Source organism: Castor canadensis, chromosome 8 (assembly GCF_047511655.1).
Source record: "Castor canadensis chromosome 8, mCasCan1.hap1v2, whole genome shotgun sequence".
NCBI classification, from domain to species: domain Eukaryota; kingdom Metazoa; phylum Chordata; class Mammalia; order Rodentia; family Castoridae; genus Castor; species Castor canadensis.
The window spans coordinates 132,618,659-132,632,505 of record NC_133393.1 but is presented as its reverse complement, the minus strand read 5'-3'; positions in this window follow the sequence as shown (position 1 = coordinate 132,632,505).

The following is a 13,847-nucleotide window of genomic DNA, read 5'->3' as shown; positions in this document are numbered from 1 at the left end:
TAGCACCCAGTTGATGCCTATGTTTTGATAAAAGTTTAGTCCTAGGCCTAGTCAAAAATGTTAAACTAGCATAATGGAGTGTCCTCAAGAAAATTGGGTGCAGCATAAGTCTGTCATTAGAACACCAAAGTGCAAATTTTGCAATCTGGTTTACTGCTTATGTTTATATTTTAGTGAGACTGCCAGGTATAGACCAAAAATTTGGTTCTCTAACAGTAGGAATTCCAGGGATCCTTCTGAGCCAGCAGTCAATAAGCTATGTATGGTTCAAAGGCCAAAGGAGAACAACGTGGCCAGCTGTGGGTCACTCTGTGCTGTAGAGAACAGCACCTTTGTCTAATCTTGACTTACTCCATTTTACAAACAAATAGTTGTGACCTAACGTACCCATTCCGAGAATAAGCACCAAGGTAGAATGACTCTCCATCTTATTTCTATAAGTAAACAACCTCTGCCATCTGCCAGTATACCATGAGGCACAAACTGATAATTTATCTGTGCTAATAAATAACTACACTTTTAAATATATTGAATCATACCAGAAATGCCAGACACATGAGCTTATCAGTTACATGAGATGCAACTACTCCCTCATCTGCGACTGAGATGTGGTAGGCACTCTGCTCCACTACCCAGTAACTTGTTATGAGCCTCATCCAGGAAAAATGCCACAGCAAAGGACCTCAGCCTCTGTCCACAGTCCCCAGCTCAAATGCAGTTTCTTCTGCCCATGACACACAGTCCACTTCAAACTGATACTTCAAACTGCCTGTCACCTGGATCTGCTTTTGACAACTCTGTACCTGTAGTTTGTAAAACTTCTCATATGGTCCCCTACAGAGACTTTTCCTTGCATCTTTATCAGCTCTCTGCCCATGCCTTTGGAACAGCCTCTTTGAATTCTGCAACCTCTTTAACCCTTTCACAGTCATTCTGTAATCCCAGGTACATGAGAGGCAGAGGTAGAGGGATTGTGGTCTGAGGCTGGCCCCAGACAAAAACATGAGACCCTATCTGAAAAATAACTAAAAAAGCTAAATTGTTTGGCTCAAGTGGTAGAGCACTTTCCTAACAAGCACAAGGTCCTGAATTCAAACCTCAGTACAGCCAAAGGGTTGGAATAAAAGAATATGTGGTTGCCAGTAGTCACAGATGCCAAGTGAAATCAGGAGTACTTGGTGAATTAAAGTGAAGGAAATTGCTGTAGCTTGTGAATTTACACAATAAATTCTGACATTGTGGAAAGACATAAATGTATCTATGTTTCTAACAGAGCTCATTCACAACATAGCTTATACCTTATTGGTGTAGAGACTTATTGGAACACAACAACACCGCTGTTTAGGTACTGTCTATGGTGGATTTTGTGCTACAAAGTGGCGTAGTTGAATACTTTTGATAGAGACTGAATTTCCCATAAATCCATGCACAACACTCTACTCTCTGTTCCTTTGCAGAAAAAGTTTTCCACCCTATTGTGAGCCAAGAGGGAGTGGAGAAGCTCCTTTCACAGCAGTCGTTAAACATAAACATATTGTTTCATCCTCCTCGCTGGTAGGATAACTGTTCTGTGGTATCTTGATGTTTCTATAGGGGAGGATCTGAGAGGCATTTCTCAATGGGCTTAGCATGAGATTGCAATACAGGTTAGACTAAATAGTTGTTAAAAAAAAAAGAGTCAATAGTTCAGTGGTGTAAGGAAGAATGAAACTGTCTTATTCATGGAACTGTGCACTGTGGGTGCTCCAGGTTGGTTGGTGACTCTGCTCCAAGTCCTTTCCATCTCATGCCTTGTAATCAGCTTGCATGGCCCATGTTGGGACACCACAGTAATTTCTAACTGTTGGAAAGAAAAGACCATGATACGCCAGCCCAGAAATGGCACATGTTGCCTCCATTCATATTCATAAGCCAGGATTTAGTCATATGCCACACCTAACTACAAAAAGCCTAGGGAAAAAAAAGAAACAAATTTTGTCTGTATGACAGTAGGTAAGGCAGAATGTTCCATGTGTGTCCAGAGTCCCAGGCAATTAACTCCAGCTCTATCAACCCCATCTCAGATCTTCAGCTCTGCCAGTGGTGGCTTCATGCCAGAACGTGCTAGAACCTGGCTGGGTACACTGCCCAGCTCTATCAACCCCATGTCAGCTGCCCCCTCCCTGAGGATTGAACTCAGGGCCTTGCATTTGCCTAGCAAGTGAGACATGTCCCCAGTCCTCCCTCCCTGAAACTTCTGCTTTGTCATCCACTGAAGCTCACTTTTCTCTTCCTAAATCTTGATTTTCTTTTTTGTATGTATGCACAATTAATTCTTAGTCAGATATATGGCTTTTGTAGCACTAATAATGGCAACAAAAAAGAGGTAGTTACCATTGTTATTCCATATTGCAGACAAAGAAACTGAGGTATAGAGTAATTAGGCAACTTATCCAGGGTAAGAACAAGTCATTAATGGCCCTAGAAATGGTGTATTTCCGATGCTGATGGAGATTTTACTCCAGAATTTGGTCAGGGAACATGCTATGAAAATGGCCCCTTTATCATATCAGCAATGTGAATTTGTCAAAGAATTCTTATTTTCACATTTGCAGAAATATTCTTTCCTAACTGCTGTTTACCTTTAAATTTTATCTATGAAGTGTTGGGTTTTCTTTTCTCCTGATGGCTTGAAGTATTATATTTCTATACAGTACATCCTGACAATCATTTCCATCATAATTCCCCTTCCCCCTTATTTCCAGGCTAAAAAAAAACATCCTCCTTTGAAAACGATGAGCAAATATTCAATTCAACTTCTTCCAATCTTTTTATGTTTGGCTTTTTAAATATTATTAACTCTTGGGCTGGGGGCATGACTCAAGTGGTAGAGGGTCCTTCTAGCAAGAGCAACGACTTGAGTTCAAATCCCAGTACCAAAAAAAAATAGTATTAACTTTTATACACCTCTGGTTGTCTTGTTCATGAGGTAGAAAAAAAAGAAGATTTCCATTGTATTTCTATTTGAATCTGCCAGAGAAAGTATTTCAGATGGGCTTAAATGGAGAATGCTAGTATCTGTAACTGATCATGACAACTATAAAGTTTATAAAATGTGTCTGCTGTATGTATTAGAATGTTCCTTGTAAGTAATAAGATTTACTCAGTGTTTTGAATCATGCTCCCAGAAGCCATGCCTCTGACATGGAGTGGCAGTGACTAACCAGGAAGAAAGCCTGTACCTTAGGTGAGAGTCGTTGATGCCAGGCAAGCGAGGCTGTAGCAAGCGATACTGTGGCAAGGCAATATCACCACCACAGCTTCCATGAGTCACTGATTGCTGTTGGTGCTGCCATCTGCCTTTTCTCTGGCCAGTGCACTCAGCCCCAAGGTGCTGTGAGTTTTGGCTGCTCACTCTTCACCAGAGAATTGTCCTCAGCCAAAGAGAGCCACCCTACCAGGAAATTACCCTTCTGCCCCAGCTGTAGCCAGCAGCCCAGGACCAAAGCCAGCTCCCTGTCTCTAGGTGGGAGCAATTCTGAGACACATTTTTCTGCCCTAGAGTCCCCAAGGGATCAGGATGCAGCTCATCTGAGGCTAGAGACCCCACCCCAGCTGAACCTCTTCTCCTGTCATCTTCTCCCTTCACCCCTCACTCCCTCTCCCCTGCATGTGCTCCTCCAATAAGGTGTGTTCCTCACCTGCACTCCCATTCCTGTCTCCCATTCCTTGTCATCTAGGGAACTTGATCCAAGACAGTGAGTAAACCTCATTTCCTACCACCTCCTAACACATATAACAAACACATTTTGTAAATTTTGTAGTTGTTACAAACTTGAGGTTAAAAGTTGTATTTCAGAGAGTTTAAGGAAATTCGTAATACATTGCTAATTATTTTGGAGAACTTTTTACCTTTAAACGTTGAAACAGCTGGGCTTAGTGGCTCATTCCTGTAATCCTACTGAGGAGGGTGAGATCAGGAGGATTGCAGTTTGAGGCCAGCCTGGGCAAAAGAAAAAAAAAAAAAAGTTCCTGTGACTCTTTCTCAATGGAAAAAAGCTAGGTGTGGTGGCATTTATCTGTTATCCCAGTGACATGGATCATGGTGTCCCGGCCAGTTGGGGCAAAAAGCAAGACCCTATCTCCAAAATAACCAGAGTTGTGCCAAAGCAAAAACAAACAAACAAACAAAAAACCAAAAAACATTAAACTTGAGCTGTTTGACCTGCCTGGACAATATTCCTTCCTCTTTGCTTTCCTGAGGTTTCTGGGGTTGTAAATGTTTTCTAACCTCCTTTCTCATCTTACTGAGAAGAGAAATTCAACCCCACAATTTTGAATTTTCACATACCTTAGTGAAAGAGGTAATTTTCTCCTGTCTTACCATTCAGCACCATGTTCCTGACAGTCTTTTAGTTTCAAAGCTGTCAGTAACATCAGTGTATCTCAGGCTCCAGCTTCTTCTAGTTATTTTCTAAAGACAGTCCTACATGAATCCTATCCTCGTTTTCTTCTCTAAACTTGGCCTCTGGAGATCTTGGTTGTTCTGTATCTCACATCTGGAAAGGCTGGTGTGGTGACTTGCCAGGACCAAGTTTCACACACAGAAGGAGGAGCCTTCCCAGCTCAGCCTCGGAGCTGGCCTTCTTGTCACTGATCTGCCTGGTCCCTCTGGTTCTGTCATGCCCCTTTCCTTATTATGACTGAACACGGATGCACTGTGTTTTGAAAGTGAACTTGAGCACTGCAGGCCTCACTTGGGATTCTTCCTCCTGTGCAGCTGGAAGATGGCTCAGGAGAGGTGCACTTGCTTTCTTGATTTAGATTGTTTCTCTTTTCCTAAGAGATCAAGGGGACTGTCCAAACACCTTAAGCAGCACTCAAGAGGAACACAAGGGAGGGGTTGGGGGCAAGGGAGAGCCGAATTGAAAGGGTTAGCTGAAGAGGATGGAGAGGGAGGAAGAAGCCACAATGCTGTTTGCTTCTGAACTGATCCCCTTAGTTCCCAGTCTAGGCCTCTTCCTATCCAAAAAGCCCTGTACAGAAAGCATCAAATGAGCCTGTGGAGTTAGTTAAATGTGGCTTGAATCTTCCACTTTCTATCTGCTGGCCTTGGTCAAGTTCCTTACATGCTCCTGTGGCTTGTGAATGATACCGTGAATGTGTCATTTGGTGTCTGTTTTAGGTGGATTCATGGTAGGTAGCCTTTTTCCAAACCCCGTTGGAGCAGATAAGGATGTCTTCCCTCAACCTGCAGTGCTCCTGAGCTTCTCTAATTACCTGGCCAAGGTAATTATGGGTTATGATGCCAAGGACCACCATTTTAGAGACAAAACTAGGACATCAGTTTGTCTGCTCCAAGCACTTATTCTCCAAGGCACCCACTCCAATGCTGGCCTCCCAGGGTGGCTGTTTGGGTCAAGGTAAGTATTCTGGGTACAGAGACTGGGGCACAGGCAAGTTATGTAACCTGCCTCAGAGTGCCCAGCTAGTAACTGACACGGATACCACTACCAGGGGCCACTCACAAGAGAACAGAATTTATAGTAAATAGTAAAAATAAGATAAAATTATGCACTCTGTTTTTTTCCCCTTATATTTAAAGCTAAGTTATTTAGGCTGCTTTGCACCTAGGTCATTTTCTTAGAATGAACAAAATAAGGACTGGGAGATAGCTCAGTGGTAGAATGCTCACCTAGCAAGGCTCTGGGTTCAATCCCAGCACAACAAGTAAATAAGTAACTATATATGTAATTATGTAATGTATATAATATTATATGATATTTATTTTTGTTGAAAAATTTTGTTTCCAAAAATATATTTTTCCAAAAATATGATATACTCAAATCTTCCATCACGACCAAAACAAGAATAATTTTTTGAAGTTTCTTTGGTTTCCCTAAAAGCCTCTCCCAAGCCTCTTGTTATTCAAATAATTTCCTTTTGAGTGTCTATGCCATCAGTTTAATTGTATTTACGCCACAGACTCGCACAATCAGCGAAAGGCCACTCTGACAAAATGAGACATACAAGGACACAAACCAGCATTAAGAAGAGAAATGTTTGTTGGAGTGGGAACTAATTTGGTATTATTAGTGATATTTTCATCTTAAGATGACCTCTGTCTCCCCATGCAACCTGGCAACAGCAGGGACTTGGGAAATGGAGCTGAGTTAATGAGGACTTCTGGCATTTCACAGACATGAACTATCCTGTCTTCCTTAGAGAACAAGTACAGTTTGGGCTGATTTGATAAAGATATTTGATGAATTCTTGGGCCAGACAGATCTAAGATGGTCCTCAATGATCGCTGCCTCCCAGTACTCATATTCTTGGGTAATTCTCTCCCCGTGTCTGTGGGTGTGATCTGTGACTTGCTTCTAACCAGTAGTTGATGCAATGTATGTGATTACATGTACATTAATTAGTACACTGCAAAAGATTTTAATGTCTCCCTTACCAGTAGACTCATCCTTGCTGGCTTTCACGAAGCCAGTAGCCATGCCATGAATGACCCATTGGAGAGGCCCATGTGGCAGGCACTAAGGATAATCTCCAGCTGACAACCAGCAACCAAGAGTCCCTCAGTCTTACAGCCCACATGGAGCTGAACTCTGTCAACAACCCTGTGAGCTGAGAAGTTGCTTCTTCCCCAGCCCAACCTTCAGATGACACTGCAGCCCTCACCTGGGCTGTGACTGCAGTATTAGAATGAGACCTGGAAAAGAGGACCCAGCAAAGATGAGCCTGGACTCCTGATCCACAAAAGTGGGAGGTAACGAATGTGTGCTCTACGCTGCTAAATCTGTCATAACTTGTATCCAACAATGAGCAACTAACACCATGATTAAGTTGTATGGGACATTTATTCCACCATCTTTTGAGAGAAACCCATGTGTAGCCCACTGTATTGGCTCTGGTAGACTATGGTGAACAAGAGAGGAGACCCTACAGATTTAATGCAATTTCTAACAAAATATCAATGACTGAGGAAACAACTGTAGGAGGGGTTCCAGAACCCTCTAGAGTCACTGTAATGGTTCCACTGTGAAGTAGCCTCACTATCACTTGTTTTCCATAAACTTCCATACATCTATCAAGGAACCGCAGATAGCAGTTGGGACCTTCAGGGCTAGCATTAGCTAGGACATAATAACAATAGTAATCCTGAAAGGAATGGAAAAGTCCCTTTTTCAAGGGCTGGGGATATGGCTCAGTGGAGAGCACTTACCCAGCATGTGCAAGGTCCTGGTTTGATTCCCAGCACCGAAAAAACTCTTATAAGTCCCTTTTCCCAAGGCCCACTGCCCTGGTTAAAGGATCCACACTGTTGGGAGGAAGATGTCAGCACACACTTGTGATGCATTGCAGTGCAGTCCTCAGGGCATCTGGCTTTCCCTTCATTCAAGAGGCCCTGAGTTTGCAAAGTGACTTAGGTCTGGGAATTGGGGAAAGGGCCAGGTTCCCCATCATCATGAGTAGTCAGTCCTCTGTTATCTGGACTTAGGTTTTGTTGTTGTACAAATAAATAATAGTTTAGTATATCTCAGCCCTAAACTCCCCAGAATCCAGTAGTCACCAAATATCCCCAAGAGTCAAGTCCTTCAGACAATTTTTCAGCACTCAGGCTGCACTTGCCTCTCAGGGCTGAAGTTGCCCGTCTAGAAAAACATTTGTTCTATTAAATTGTCTCCTCCTACTACCCTGGTCTACAGAAAACAGTTAATTTCTAAGAAGGCTAATACTGCTTTCGCCAGCAGGTGTTTTGGGGGAGATAAGTTAGTAGACCGGACAGTACAAGTTTAGTCTGACATTCCTATCTGCTTAGGGAAGGCTCCTTCATCCACATCACATCAAGGAATGTCTGGCACCTTGAGCACAGGCCACCACTGAGACTCAGTTTTACACAACCAAATGTGAAGTTCAGACCTCTTTCAGTTCTTCTAGTGCTTTGAACCCCAGTCTTTGGTGAAAGCCCGTATAAGATGAGTTTGGCCCAATCTAGCCTCATATTCTGTTCCTAACACTTGGAGAATATTTCTCATCACCCTGCTAATGTTTTGGTGTGGAAACCTTCTCTTCCCAGATTTGATTTTAGGGCATACTAGCATCTGACTCTAGTTGTGGGTCTGGAGTCAATGAGCAGGGGTAGGAGCGAGCCATGGAGACACCCTCTGGCCAGATGACCACTCAGGGAACTCCTTCCAGGGACTTGGAACAACACAGGACTGGCCTCATCAGAATGGGAGGGATGTTTTGTTGCCCCAGGAGGCCCTGTGAGTCCTGGGTTTTAGGTCCTCAGAGTTACCTGACACCCCAAAACATCTCAATTCCAGTACTGGAGGAAAGATCACTTTTCCTCAATCAAGGCCCTGAAAGATGTGGTGGGACTGTGAGTTCAGTCTATTTGAAATCCATCAAACTTCAGCATCCATCTCTGCCTCTAATTTTCATCTTCATTATGGGGCCCGCAGGCGATAACAGTATTTAGAAATGTCACGGAACCTTCCTCACTTACTGTCCATGCTTTGGAGTGAGAATTGAAATCCTTTAAACCTTATGTTTTTCATGCAGTTAGATGGACTGGCTTACCTCATAACCTTTACAATCCTTCCCCTCAGTCCACAATAGCCTTGCTTTCAGTACTCACTCCAGCTCTGGTTTCTATAGGTGGTAATTTTGCATTTCGCCATGGACTGTGATGAGCAAAATTCACGCTGTAATCAAAATGCAATTTGATATGTGTCTCTCATTGACTTTTTAAGCTTCACTGGGGTCTGGGGGAGATGACCTTCCTCTAACCCTGGTTGAAACTTCTGGCAGCATCTGGGCTTCTCTCTTTCCCTCTGCTTACTTCCCCCACTACCTGCTAACTGTCATTTTCTTTCTCAGTCAGGGGTGAGTGAATTACCACTTGGTCTGGTAGGTTCATGCTGTCTGTGCATTGCACACGATTAGAGCTGGTGACCCTTGAGGCCTGTGGAATGGCACAAGGCCATGATTCTTTCCCTCATGGCCTTGCTTAGGGATCTTGAAGGTACCCAGCAGGCCCCCTCTTCTGTGATTCCTTTGGCTCAAGTGGATATGTGTACGTACTAGGTTACCTCTTTCAACACCTTCCTCTGCCTCCAGGTGTCCAGCTGTGTGGCCTCAGCTTTGTTCTGTTGAGCTCTTTGTGAGAGGACTATTGGCCAGGCCCCCAGACTTTCTTTCACCTGTGTAACCCACATTTGGTCATGAGAGGTCTCCTGCATCCTTTGCCTTGGCAAACTTGGAGGGCCAGCCCTGCTGGCTCCTCCATCTCTGCAGTACCGAGCCAGCCCTTCTTGACTTTCTGCCTTTTCTTGGAGTTGGACTTCAGTCCACAGCTTGCTTTTGCATTCCTGTTTATTAGTCAGGCCCCGCCCAATCTTCTGTGTCTCACAATAGCAGGGGACACATTCCAAAGCTCTCCTGGTGATCTACTGAAAACCTTCTCACTAGGCTCAGGATGGGAAGGACAGCACCCCTACCCCTCACTACAGAGCAAAAGCCCCTCAAAAAACTCTCCCCAACCATCTTCTCCAAATTCTCTCTCTGGCCCCTTTTTATCCCCTTAATGAGAACTGCAGGAAGCATGGAACAGGTTCTCCTTCAATTTGTGATAAATCCATCATGGCAGGGGTGAGGTGGGATGCTGATCTGATCTCCCTGCTGCTGGCATCCTGAGAGTCAGTGTCCAAACTGAGGCAGACATAGTGTCATATGAACTTCTGTAACAATAATCTTAGTGACTCTTTTGCTACTGGTTACTGTGTTTTATCTCTATCCCATCCTTACTATGTTCAAGTCCAAACAGACTCAGCTGGGTGTCTTTCAGAAGAAGAATACACTTCAGGTAGCTTCAGTAGTATTTTGTTACATGATATTAATTAGAATTTCTGAAGGGCAAGGATTGAGGCCTGGATGTTACACAGCCAAAGCCAAGCAGACAGGAGGAATGACCTATCACATCATGAGTGTCCTAAAACATTGAAAGGTTGTTGTCACAGAAATCCTGCTGTAGCTGCCAGATAGTACACCATGTCTACAAACCCAGGAAAGGCCACCGGATTGACTCCCCACTGCTGTTCCTACAGGAAACCAAATACCCCATGACCACGCTTACCAGAACAGTGTGTCCACAATGTTCCACCCATGTTCCAAGTCTTTCTTAGGGTTGGGGTTTATTAGAAAACAGTAAATGCTTATGTACTCACAGTACAGGGTCTTGGAAAAATGTGGTGTTCATTTGTTTCACCTATGGAAGAGAGAATTCACAATTAGAACTACCAAAAAAAATCTGAGGCAGACACAAATGTCTACTACAAAACTCTAATGAAAGAAGGGTTTTGTTCCAATCATTTAACTATTTTGACTACACAAAATAGTTCTTTACCTTTTTAATTGTTTAGCTTTATATGTGACACCTATTCAAAATATAAATTAAGACAAATTTAAATCCAATTTTTAAAGTTTCTTCCTTTGTGCCATTTTTCTTATCCTCATTCCTCCTTAGGCTGTTGGGGTCTCCTGATGTCTAATATCATTATTGTTCTTTAACACTGGCAAGTGATTTGATTGACTTTTTTCTTGGTGTTGAAGCTTGATGACTTTTTGATAGCCTTTGGTCTCATTTAGTCCTTGTGTTATAGTGCTGTTTTTTTTTTTTTCTGGTGGTATTGGGATTTGAACTCAGGGCCTCACACTTTCTAAGCAGGTGCTTTACCACATAAGCCATTCTACCCACCAGCTCAGTCCTTGTGCTATAGAGATGAATGAGTTAATGCATTTAAAACACTTAACACAGTGCTTGGCCTATACTATGTAATCACGGCTGGTTAGTATTCCTCGTACTGCTCCTCCCCCTCAATTATTGCCTGAGATAGCACGCCTTCTAGCCCATGTCCACAATTGAAATGTGGGCAGTAATTTAAGCCAAGCCACTAAGATGGTCTTTCCAGAGAAGGGATTAGGTACTTAAAAGATCAGATCACATGTAAATGACTAGGTGCTCAAAAGATAAGATTACATGTAGATGGGGTTGGAGTCCATGCCACACTAGCTCAAAGGTGACAGAGAAGAGGTAGTAGAAACTGGAAGCCTGGTCAGTGTCCTGGTTATCATACCTGGGCTCTGTAGTCAGGTTGCCTTGCATCCCTGCCCTGTCACTTACTAGCCATGGGATCTGGGACAAGGTACTTGAGCTGCCCGAGCTTCAGTTTCGTCATCTGTGACATAGGGACAACAATAGCCTCTAGCTTGTAGGGCTTTGCGAATTGCTTGGAATACTCTCCTTATCATACACACAGTTGATTTCTGGATTTCCTTTACTCAAAAGCTTATGTTTCAGTCCCCAGATAATTTTCCAGTGAACTGATGAGTCTGCATTTCATGTTTCTCCTGTCATAAGAATAAACATAGTTAAGATGTTTTAAAAGATTTGAATAACTAATCAGCTTCAATTAAGAACTCATTATCTCATTACTAATAAGAATGGAAAAGAATTTGAAAAGCATGAGAAGTATGTTAAGTGTCAAGTTGAATTTAGTTCCATGTTTCCAGAGAGAGAAGTTTCTCTTTAAGGCTTGGGTAGCACCCATTCTGTGGCAGGACTGATTTGCTGTATGTTCACTTGGGTTAATGCCGACCAGGGTGTGGAAAGTGTGTCATTTAACAATTGGGTCAAACACTCCATGTAAAATGCAGGACTAAAAGTGAACTTGCAGAAATGTCTGTCTACTTCTTTTCCAAATGAGCTCAAGGAAAATGGCCAGGGTCTCTTTGGTTAACCGCTCAGAGATCCCACAGTTACATAAAGGTGACTTTCAGACCTGCGACCCTGAAATACAAGCTTTCTGTTGTCCCACTCGCTTTGCTGAATTAAAAGAAAAATCTTAGGCAGCTAAATTACAAACTGCTTCTTTTAGTTCATGGCATTTCATAAATGTCTTGTGAGCTATAGAGGTTTTGAAGAATAAATGTTTCACATGTAATTTGATTTTTTTGTTTTTCTGGGTTTTTTCATTATTTCAATGAAATCTAAGGCTATGAACCTGATTCCTCCAGATTTCCCTGGCCTGTGGGTTCAAACGGGGCCACATTTATGGTGATAAACCACATTTTGTCAACTCTGTCTTACATCTTCAAATTTCAGAATCTTGAGTACCCCACTCCATCACTCCTCAACGTTATCTTTGGGAGTTCTCAAAGAGTAGATTGCAGACGAGTCTAACCACTAAAGTTACCTGCTAATGTGAGCTCTTCCTGTACCCTGACTACCTCCCTCCATCATATCCAGTGCCTGATCAGCCATTTGAGTATGTGCACTTCTGCCCCTCAGGGTGCTGGTGCCCACTGGGGTAGCCCTGAATCCTGTCCCAAGAACACCGTCTTACCTTGATCCCAGCCAGCCTGCCCTTGAGATGCCAGAGCAGCTTCATGTCACCTGGAACCCCAAATGTGGCAAAGCTGAGCTATATCCCTCACAGAAGAGGGAGAAGGCTCTGCTCAGTGTGGCATTTTGTCACATGGGCACACAGGATGTGTTCCTTGAAGAGGGAGCCTTTGTAAAATAGAGTTTTCATCATCTCTGCAGCTTCTCCTGCCACAGGGCTCACATGTGAGTCCCTGGGCCTATGGAACCACCCTCCTCTCCCCAGTCCTAGCTCCCTCTGTGAAGAGGTACCTTCCTTCCTCTCCAGCAAATCATTTCATGTAAACACATGCCTTTTCTTTTAGTTCATCAGTGCATTTGTTGAAATTCTTTTGGTTACAAATAACAGACATTAACTTGAGTCAACAGAAGCATATAAAGAGTCTAAATTATAAAGTGTTTGGAGTGTCTGGTGAGACGAAATGGCAGGACTGCAGCTGGATCTCAAGAAGAAAATAACATAGACGACTGAAAGCTATAATGAGGTTCCCCTCTCCTCCAGTAGAGACTGGCTCTCTCTGATCCCTACACGGAGAAAACGAGGCTGTGTGTGGACTTCACTGAGAGATGCAGTGAACTGTTGTGTTTGGAGCATGAGATTGCAGAGGCAGGGAGTAGGGAAGGGGCTTGCTGCTGAGTTTCCGGCCAGCTCAAGGCTCTTTGTTTGCAGTATTGGGTATTGAACCGTGGTAAGCAAGACTCTACCACTTGAACTATGACCCAGTCCTCAAGGCTTATTTTTAAAAGACTGGAACATTATCCTGAAGGAAATAATGGCAGAACCACTGATGAGTGTACAGTAGATCAGACTGACACACTCTGGTACTGGGGAATTTTCCCAAGGCCTTACACATGCTAGCAAGCGCTCTACCACTTGAGCCACATTCCCAGCCCTTTCATTTGTTATTTTCTTGTTTTTGAGATAGAGTGTCACTAACTTTGCCTGGCCTTGAACTGTCATCCTCCTGCCTCTGCCTTCTGAGAAGCTGGTATTCTGTAATTTCACCACCACATCCAGGTTGGATTTTGGATTTTTGAGTTAAGGATGCTCAACCTTTGTGGTTGTGATAGTCACGCTGGTGGTATTCAGAGGACAGATGTAAGAGAGACAGGTAATATAGTTAGGACACTGTTGTGACATATAGTCTCCGAAAGAAATTCTGAAGTCCTATTGGTAGGAAAAGAGAGGAAGGGTGGATTGCAGACAATAGAAAAGGCAAAATCCATAAGACTTTGTCATAGACTGGCTGTCCGGCTGTTAGCCTTGGATTCTGGGTAAATGGTGGTGATATTGACAGAGGTAGGAAATATGGGAGAAGGAATAGGTTTTTCTTGAGGGAAGAGGAAATGGTACTTTTTGCAGCCTGATTGCTAGTAGTTGGATGGTATATATACTAAATTAAGCCAACTCTGT